The sequence below is a fragment of the Myiozetetes cayanensis genome, unplaced genomic scaffold (genome assembly GCF_022539395.1).
Source record: "Myiozetetes cayanensis isolate MyiCay16 unplaced genomic scaffold, myiCay2020 scf6-25, whole genome shotgun sequence".
Taxonomy (NCBI): domain Eukaryota; kingdom Metazoa; phylum Chordata; class Aves; order Passeriformes; family Tyrannidae; genus Myiozetetes; species Myiozetetes cayanensis.
The window spans coordinates 8382565-8391341 of record NW_026087853.1 but is presented as its reverse complement, the minus strand read 5'-3'; positions in this window follow the sequence as shown (position 1 = coordinate 8391341).

Below are 8777 nucleotides of genomic sequence, written 5' to 3'. Positions count from 1 at the left end.
TTAAGAACACTCATAAGATACTTTCCTTCATTTTCTCCAACACTTCTGCCATGAAGAGCCCAAAAACTTCCCATCTAACCTTAGCAGACCTCCCTTCTGGAGACCCTCCCTGAGCCCAGTGAGGGGGTGGTCAGAGGCAGAGCAGCAGGGGGGGCTCTCCATGGAAGTAGGGCCATGGGTTAGGGGCTAGTCTCATGCTCAGCTTTCAAACCCCACACCTCACACCAGAAAGGACAAGGATCTTTTCATCCTGCCTGACAATTTACGCCCACACACCAAAGAAAATCTGTTTAAAATGCCCATGATTGCAGTGAGTCCAGCCATTAAATGGATGTTTGCAATCAAGCCAGCATTCAGCTTCAGCATGGCTCCTGGAGTGACAAATTCTTTTTATGAATTAGTCATTTAATTTGTGAAACATAGGTTGGATATTGTCACATACCCACGTGTCCTCCATACCCCTGACAACCGTGCTCCCACGCATTACTATTCAGTAGGTGATGAAGCCAAGAAAACCCTTGGGACTGGAATGCTGTTGGGACATACAGCCAGACCCCAGATCTGGGCAAAGCTCCAGTTTTCCAGCACCAGAAACCTCAGAAAAACCTATTGTTGCTGTCAATTATTCACTGAGGATGATTTGAACAAGAAGTAAAAGCACATCAACTCAGCCTTCCCTTGACAGCCTCGTACATCCACCTTCAGTTCTGGCGAGTACAGAACTGCAACATGGGCAGAACAAAATAAACTGAACATGACCGGAAAACCAGCAACTCAGTTGCTCTTTCACTGGTACTGGTCTTTTAACTCCTCCATTGCGTGTGTGTGGGGAAGCACCTACCTTTTTTCCCCAGAATTTACGAGGGAGAAAGGACAAAGTGAACTGGACACAAAAATGGTCTCTATGTAGCTGTGGAGTGCACTGGCTCTTGAAGCAGCGTAGTTGTTTTTTTTATTCTAAATGGCCATGACCAGCCACTAGCACTCCTGTTCCCCTGCAGGACTTGCATGTGGCTGGGGCAGCTCCTCCTCCCCCTCCTCATGAACCCAAGGGCTGGGATCTACTGTAGAAGAGGTTTCTCTAAATCTCAGGTGTTTCTGTCCATCCTGGTTTTGGTTAATGTGGCCCAGAGGTGTGGTGTGGAGGTGCTTGGACAGCATCCCTTGGCAGGGAAGGAGCTAACCCCACCCTAGGAAGGGTTTCCGCAGAGGGGAAAGAGAAGCTCCTGGTGCCTTTCCCATCATGAAGCGCTCAAGGTACCACAGGGATGAACAGTCAGTCCCAGAGCGGTGAAACTGATTTTGCTCCAGTAGGAATAAGAAAAACAATGATGTTTGGGATGTTAAATGCCAGGAGGACTTGGTGCTTAAAGTACCAAGCAACCACAAAACATGAGCAAAAACAAAGCAGCCTTTTGACTCCTGCTGGCCTCAGCACTTTCTAGCTGAAGGTCTCTCTTTGGACCAAACCTGGTGCCCTCAGTTCCATTTAATGACCCTTTAGCCCAGGGATACATCTCAGATTGAAGCTGTGCTCTCAAGTGGGACTGTAACCGAGCAGGCACATCTGAATTCCCTAGTTCACACAGAGGCTAAGGTGCTGCTTCCTATTTATAGCCAGATGGGTTAAATAAAGTGCCTTATTCATCCCTGAGGTTTTAAACAAATTCCAGAGAGGACAAAGGGCGTTGTGTCTTTTTCCCCACCCATATTTTTTTGGCCCAGTTTGTACATGCAGAGCTCAGACTTGTTCCAAGAGCGATTCAAAATAAGACTAGAGAATTATTTGCTGGCTCAGCGTGAACCACTGTCCTGCTAGAAATCATCTGTATGGTTTTCATATGCATTCTGTGAAAAACAAGCTATTAAAAAATTTAAAGTTTTGGTGTGTGGGTACAAACCCTGCTTACAGATCCACTGATAGTAATCCTCTCTCAATTTCCTGGCATTGCTTAGGGTCCACTGCAGCTGATGGATGAGTTTGGGTACCAAGGGGAAGAAAGAAGGAATAAAATGATGGTATTTTAAGCCCTGGGTTTATAGAAATGCTCAGTAATTTATTGGAATAAGCAGAACAAGAGATGTTGCTTATCACGCTAAGCTGCTGTCCCAGTCAAGGCCAGCTCACTGAGTCAGTCCACTTTTCATTGCATCCTCCGAAGTTTTTCTGGTCTCTAACAGTGATGTGTGCCCTTCTCACGTGCAGAGCCTCAGCGTGTTTGGGCAGGAGTGCTGCTGGCCGGGCCTCACTGTGTGAATAACATTGCTTAGGTGCTTGCATCTCATTCCAGCAAATAGGAAAGAACTGATCCAACTCACAAATAACCCAGACGTGTAATTGCCTTGTTTTCGCAATGGGTGATTTTGTCACAACCCAGCATCTGGCTCGGGTCATGATAACCACTAACGTAAGCCAGCCAAAGCTTTCCTTCCAAGTGATTCAATTTTAAACTCTTTAGGGTAGCAACTGCCTTTTGGTTGCTTTGTACTGGAAATACCTTAGAAGCAAGCACGAGGTTTGGGAGGAAATCAACAGGAGATGCCTGCAGCATTTTACCCACACAGATGTGCCTGGTCCATATCCTGTCTGAGGATCAAGATGTGCCTGCCCCACTTTGGGGTGCCTTTTTGTATATTGCCCCTCTCCCCTCTGCCACCAGCCCTGCTTCCCCCTACGGCCCATGCAGGGATCCCAGCTCTGTGGGTGAGCTGGCTCTGGCAAGGACAAAACCAGCAGGGTTAAGCTGCATTCACCACTGCAGGACCAAACCAAGAGTGCACTGAGATGAAAGGAATCAGGCGAAATCGTCCAAGAACTGCCCCACATGTTTGCATAAAAGTAGAGTAAAAGCAACAGCTCTGAGTCCCTGCAGGTATCTTTTCTGGTTACTCTCGAGTTGCCAGAAAAACTAGGGACAAATTAACTAATTTGTTTTCTGGTGGGTTTTTTTTTTCCCCTCCAGAAAAGCTTGCATGCATTTATTCGAAGACATTAAGTGTTTCTGCCATGCAGAACTCTGCCAAGAGCTGTGCTTATTATTCCAGATTTACAATAAAAATGTTTGTGAAAATGACCTAGATACATAGAATACTACACTTAAGTGGGGATTTAGCTAAATCCAGCACACATATCTAATCAGAGAACATCTACAGGCTTGGGAAAACACCATGATGGGATCTTAGAGAGTCTTAATATGTAGGTGGGTACAGGTTACATGAGAAGAGACAGTCAATGCTGCATTAATGTTGGAAACTCTCTCTTGTAATGTTCTGTAACATCTGATGGCCAAAGGAGAGAACAAAGAGCATCTTGAGATGTAAATCAACCTGATCCACCAACTCCATGCGTGAACTGAAGTCATTTGACCTTCTGAGTCTCACTCTTAGAAAATTGGATAAACGGCTGATTCCCAAAATGAGAACCAGATGCTGCTACATTTTAGCAAAATCTTCCTGTTTGTGGAACTATTCTTACTCAGAAAGAAAAATCTACAGGCAACTATTTTGTGTCTTTAACACAAGACAATGTGAGCTCTTAGCAGATGGCAGGATAAGGTCCATGCTTTACACCAGAGCAGAACACAACTCTTACTATAATGTGATCGTGCCTGGAGTGCTCATAAACAACAGAGCTTCTGTAGCAACATATGCTATAGGCGTTGCATTGCAGTAGGTAGGTTTGTAAATACTGTACCACTGCAGAGTAGTGAATTTACATGAGTTAAACACACACAAAATAAATGAGACATAATGGCACAGAGCATATGATGCCAAACATCAAATACTAAACATTTCTAGAGTGACCACCAGCTCTGCTCCAGAGGAACATTTCAGAAGAAACTTGAAGAACTCCTTTCCCCTTCAAATTTACGGTGATTATCACTGCACTCAAGATACTCATGTTGATATTTCAGTCTTCTTTGATCTACCAGTCTTCCTACAAGCTGTCAAGAACATGTAACAGTTTGTACACTCAATTATCCTATAGTTAAGCTGTATCTTCTCTTTGTGGATTTATTTTTTTATTTAGAAGGATACCATTACCCTCTGAGTAATGGTTTGCTACCAATTCAAATCAAAATGCTCTGCAAGCAATATATGTGAAAGAGCAGGAATCTCTAGCATCTAATGTGAAAACTAACACAAAGTCAACTTCTATCACAAAGGCATAAAGCAACCCCAGCTGCATCTATGCTGCTTGACCAGGTCTGGAGAAGTTGTGCTCATGAATCTCCAACCTCATCTTCCTCTGAGATCAGGTTATGTACACAGGTAATTCCTTTGACTTTGTAGATCTGATTCTTCACGGGTAATACACTGAATCTGGACACTTGTACTGTTACTGGAACTTACTTTTTTGAAGTGCTTGTGACCCCATTCATTTGGTGTGCACTTCTTGACAGCTTTGCTGGATCTCCATTGAGAACTTTCCTCCCGTGTCTTCTTGGAAAGAACAGGTAGCTCAACAAAAGGCAGGATTAAAAAACACAGGATGGAATCCCTTACAGTACTGACATGTTTGGAAAATTTTACAAAAGGGGTGTTAGCCCAAGCCGGTCTCTTCTGCACCAGAGGCTGCTGGATTCAGCCCACAGTCTGGAGAAGAAGTCAGCTATTGTGCTCCATCTTTGCTAAGCAACTTAGTTTCTGTCTGAATTCCTACATGACTAGCACACGGAGTGCATATTAAAGATTAATGCAAAAGATCCTGCAGATTGGAGCTTCCTGAAAGGCATCACGCAGCAGGTCTTCGTTAGTGCACGAGAGCAGATGGACACACCGCCGGGGGCTGACAGCACATGCAACGCCTCTCTGCACTTTCTTCTTCAGCCTAATGCCTCTGAACTTCATAAGCAGCCTCACAACATCCATAAATGATTCAGAAGAAGATGGATTGACCAAGGGGGAGAAGTGCCTCTTGCTGGGTTGTAGGAGACCCTAGACCTCTGTACTGGTTCTCGTTCCACCACAAACATAGACATAGCCACTTTATCTGTCTGAGCTGAAGTTACACAAGAAGATTTATTTGCTCAGTCCCCAAATTTTGAACCCCTCCATCTTTACTGTCCTGAGAGTACCTAATTTTCCTCGGTAAAGTGTTCTGCCTTTCTACATCTGACATCCATAGTTGTGTACACTGGTGGGACTGATAAAGTTTCTCACCGGTGGGGTCTGTTCCAGGAGACAGTGTCCTCACAGGCAGATTTTGACTGCCTCTTCTCAGGGCAGGAAGAAGGTTTCTGAGCAGTTTTTAAGTGTCCCCTGCTAAGAGCATGGCATTGTGATGATACGTTGGCAGTGGCACTCCTCTTTTTTTTCTCTTTTCACCCCAAACTTAAAAGCAGTAATTTATATGCCTAGCATTTCAGAAATGTTTAAAATTACAAAAGACTTCCAAATAATGCCCACACAATGTGACACTGTACACTGCTGCTTAGCAAATTGGAGAAAAATCATACACGATGTAAGAGTATGAGTTTAACAACAGTATTTTTACTTTCAGCTCCTGAAGACAGTAATGGTTTGCATAAAACATACCATCGAGGCTGGCATGATTTAGGGATTACATCTTCAAACTAATGGGTGGAAACATGCATGTAGTTACCAGAAGCTGGTACTCTTCAGTTCTTGACTCTTCTCCTTTTTGACATTTGCTTTTGTGTTGCATTTCTGGTGCTGACACTGAGGTTTATACACAGAAAATGAAATAGCTCGAATATTCTACGTTCCTATCAGCAGTTGCCTGATGTTGCTACACACCCATCTCTCCTCCCCAGGACACAGCTGCCTCTGTTGGACACGAACAGCTGAGAGAGCTGAGGAGCCAAACCTGTGGCTGGAGTGACGGTCGGCCAAGCCCTGTGGGTGGCAGTAACCTTGATGCCTGTCCTGAGCAGATGCCATGGCTCAGCCCTCCCCAGGTGCCACCAAACCTACACCTACAAACTGAACTGTTGGCCTCTCGCAGCCCACATGTACCTAACACCTTTGTGCTCTGCCTTCTCTTCATCCCCATCTGCGGAAGGGGCTGACACGATGACAGTCACTCGCTACCACAGTCACTGGCAGATGTTGCAACACCTCTGGGTCCCTCTGGGGTCGGCTTAAGCCATTGCACCAGAGTAAGATCAGAGGGACAAGGCAAAACTTTTGTCAGAGCTATCAGTGGGACCTGTCTCTCTATGTCCTGTGAAGGGACCTGGCAAAGGGTCTAGGAGGAAAGCCATATGAGGAGTGGATGTGAGGTCACTTTGTGGAGAAGAGGAGGCTGAGGGTAGATCTCATTACAGTCTACAGCTTCCTCATGAGGGAAAGCAGAGGGGCAGACACAGATCTCTGTGGTGACCAGGGACAGGACCCAAGAGAATGGCCTGTAGTTATGTCAGGGGAGGTTTAGGTTGAATATGGAACAGGGTCCCCAGGGAAGTGGCACCAAGCCTGCCAGAGTTTAAGAAGCTTTTGGACAACTCTCAGGCACATGGTGCAATTCCTGGGGCTGCTCTGTGCAGAACCAGAAGTTGGAGTCAGTGATCCTTATGAGTCCCTTCTAACTCTGGTTATTCAATAATTCTGTGACTAAATACTGAGATTTGCATCATATGGCATTCAGTCCCACCACTGCCCAGCAGCCTGTGTGGTGCCACAAGCTCTTCAATTTCTTTGTTCTGTGATGACTTACTGATCTGCAAAATCAGGCATTGGCAGGTTGTTTTCTGAACTTGCATCTAGTTTTAGTAACTCTGTGTCTTCCTAAGTAATCATTCAGCCATGCAATTTAGACCACAGCCTGTAACATCATGCAAATTAATTTTTATTATCAATTGCTCAAAAGGAAAATTTTTGCAGAAAAACACATTTCAAAATGTCTAACAATCTCCACTTTCTTCAACACAATGTTTCTAAGTGGAGGAAAAAAAAAATGTACCCAGCCCATCTTCCAGAAACACACTGCTCACCATAGAAACTATAAACTAAAACAATCCTACTGGTGATTGCAGCTCAATGGAGCATTTTAGTTCACAAGTTATTTGAGTAAGAGGGATATTTGCAAAACATCACTGCTAATCCTGCCGTTTGCTATGTGTGGAAGGGCTCCAGCTGATTTCAGTGAAACTCCACCCATGTGGAGTAGGCAGCAGAATGAGGGACACAACGAGCTCTTGCCTTTTCCACCAAAATAGCCTGTCAGCAGCCATATTTCAATGTAAACTAATCAGGAATATACACGGGACTGTTTCTGCATAGCAATTTAACTTTTTTCTCCTCTCTCTGTCCCAGCAGAGCTGTTCAGGATTTGCTTTTACATCAGCTACATTGGATGACCATCACTGACCGTGGGGTAGCCAAGGCTGGGTGTAAGTCATGGGGTAATGAGCCTCTTGAGCTGCCCCAAAGCAACTTATCCTGCTTCTTCCCTTGAACAGTGCTGGGAAAACCTCTCTGTCTTTCTTGGGACAATTGGAAAATTATAGAAGTGCTCCAAGTAAGGGTTTGTTTAAGCCTGAATCTTATCTGCAAGCTGACTCTGCTCCTACTCACACCATCTCACCTGGCTGAATGTGCCACTGAACTCAGGCCAGAGGGTCTTGTGTGCACAGGTGAGTGAAGTGGTAGCACTAGTTTGAAGCTCAGCTTAACTCCACCACAAAGAGCATGTCCTTTGGACCAGATTTTTCTTTCTGAAGTCTTACTCATTCCGTTTAGCACAGGTTGATTTATACCTGGCAGTCCTCTTGTTTCCCACGAGAAGTCGCAAGCTGAGTTTTGAAGCAAACATCTTAGTAAATTTATAGGCTACATCACGATTTTCATCTTGGAAGAGGCAAAGGCATAAATTTCTCATGCAATTTCTTCGAAAATCATGCCCTTTTTGATTCATTGTGCTTGAAAGTCTTTCTGAGCCAGAAAACGCAGACCTCTCTGGGATATTCATTTTGAAAGTTGAGCGAAGGATAGAGGCGTCATTTAGGAAGCCTGTCCAACACTCCTGAAAATGAGCAACCCAAATATGCAACTGCATATATTATCTTCCTTCTGACTGAATGACAGCAGCCTCTCCGTCACACAGGCAAAAAGCACATGAATACTTCAAAAGAGGCCAGCACTCAGGAATGTGAATGTTCAAGATATCAAGTGCCTGTTTCAAGAAACTGGAATAGCTTTTGCAAAATACATTACAAATTGAAGACACATGTATCTGTGCAGATATATGCAAAGGCTGGGTGGTCTAGGCACAAGGACCTCTGAGCTGTAGGATTGTCAGCTCCAGGTGTTCAAAAATTCTACAGTTTTGGCTCAAAAGTGCAAGATTTAAAACAAGTGGATCTGGGCTCCCCTAGCTGCTTTTTAGAGCAGTGGGAGAGGAGAGGTACTGCGTTTTCAGTCATTACTCTACAGCACAAATGCCTGAGAACAACCTTTAGAAAATCCCCAAACTGAGATTCTCTGATAGTCTCATGACTCCAGGTGCTAGATTTCCAGAGAGAGAATGTGATCTAGTGAGCAATAAACACTAGTTAGTGATACTGCCTTGGAAACCCATGTTCTACCACCATTTCAAGCTGACTCTGTCATGCTGGGCCAATCACGGAGTCCCACGTGCTAAACCTGTGCAAGGACATCAGCTCAGCCTCCTGAGCAACCTGCAGACTCACAGAGGAGTCACGGCAGCTCCCTAGGAGGTACATGGGAAGATGAAGTGCTTGGGAAGCAGGACTCATTAGAGCCAGCCTGATACACACCGGGAAGCTCAAGTTATGCTACAGGAAATCCTGAGG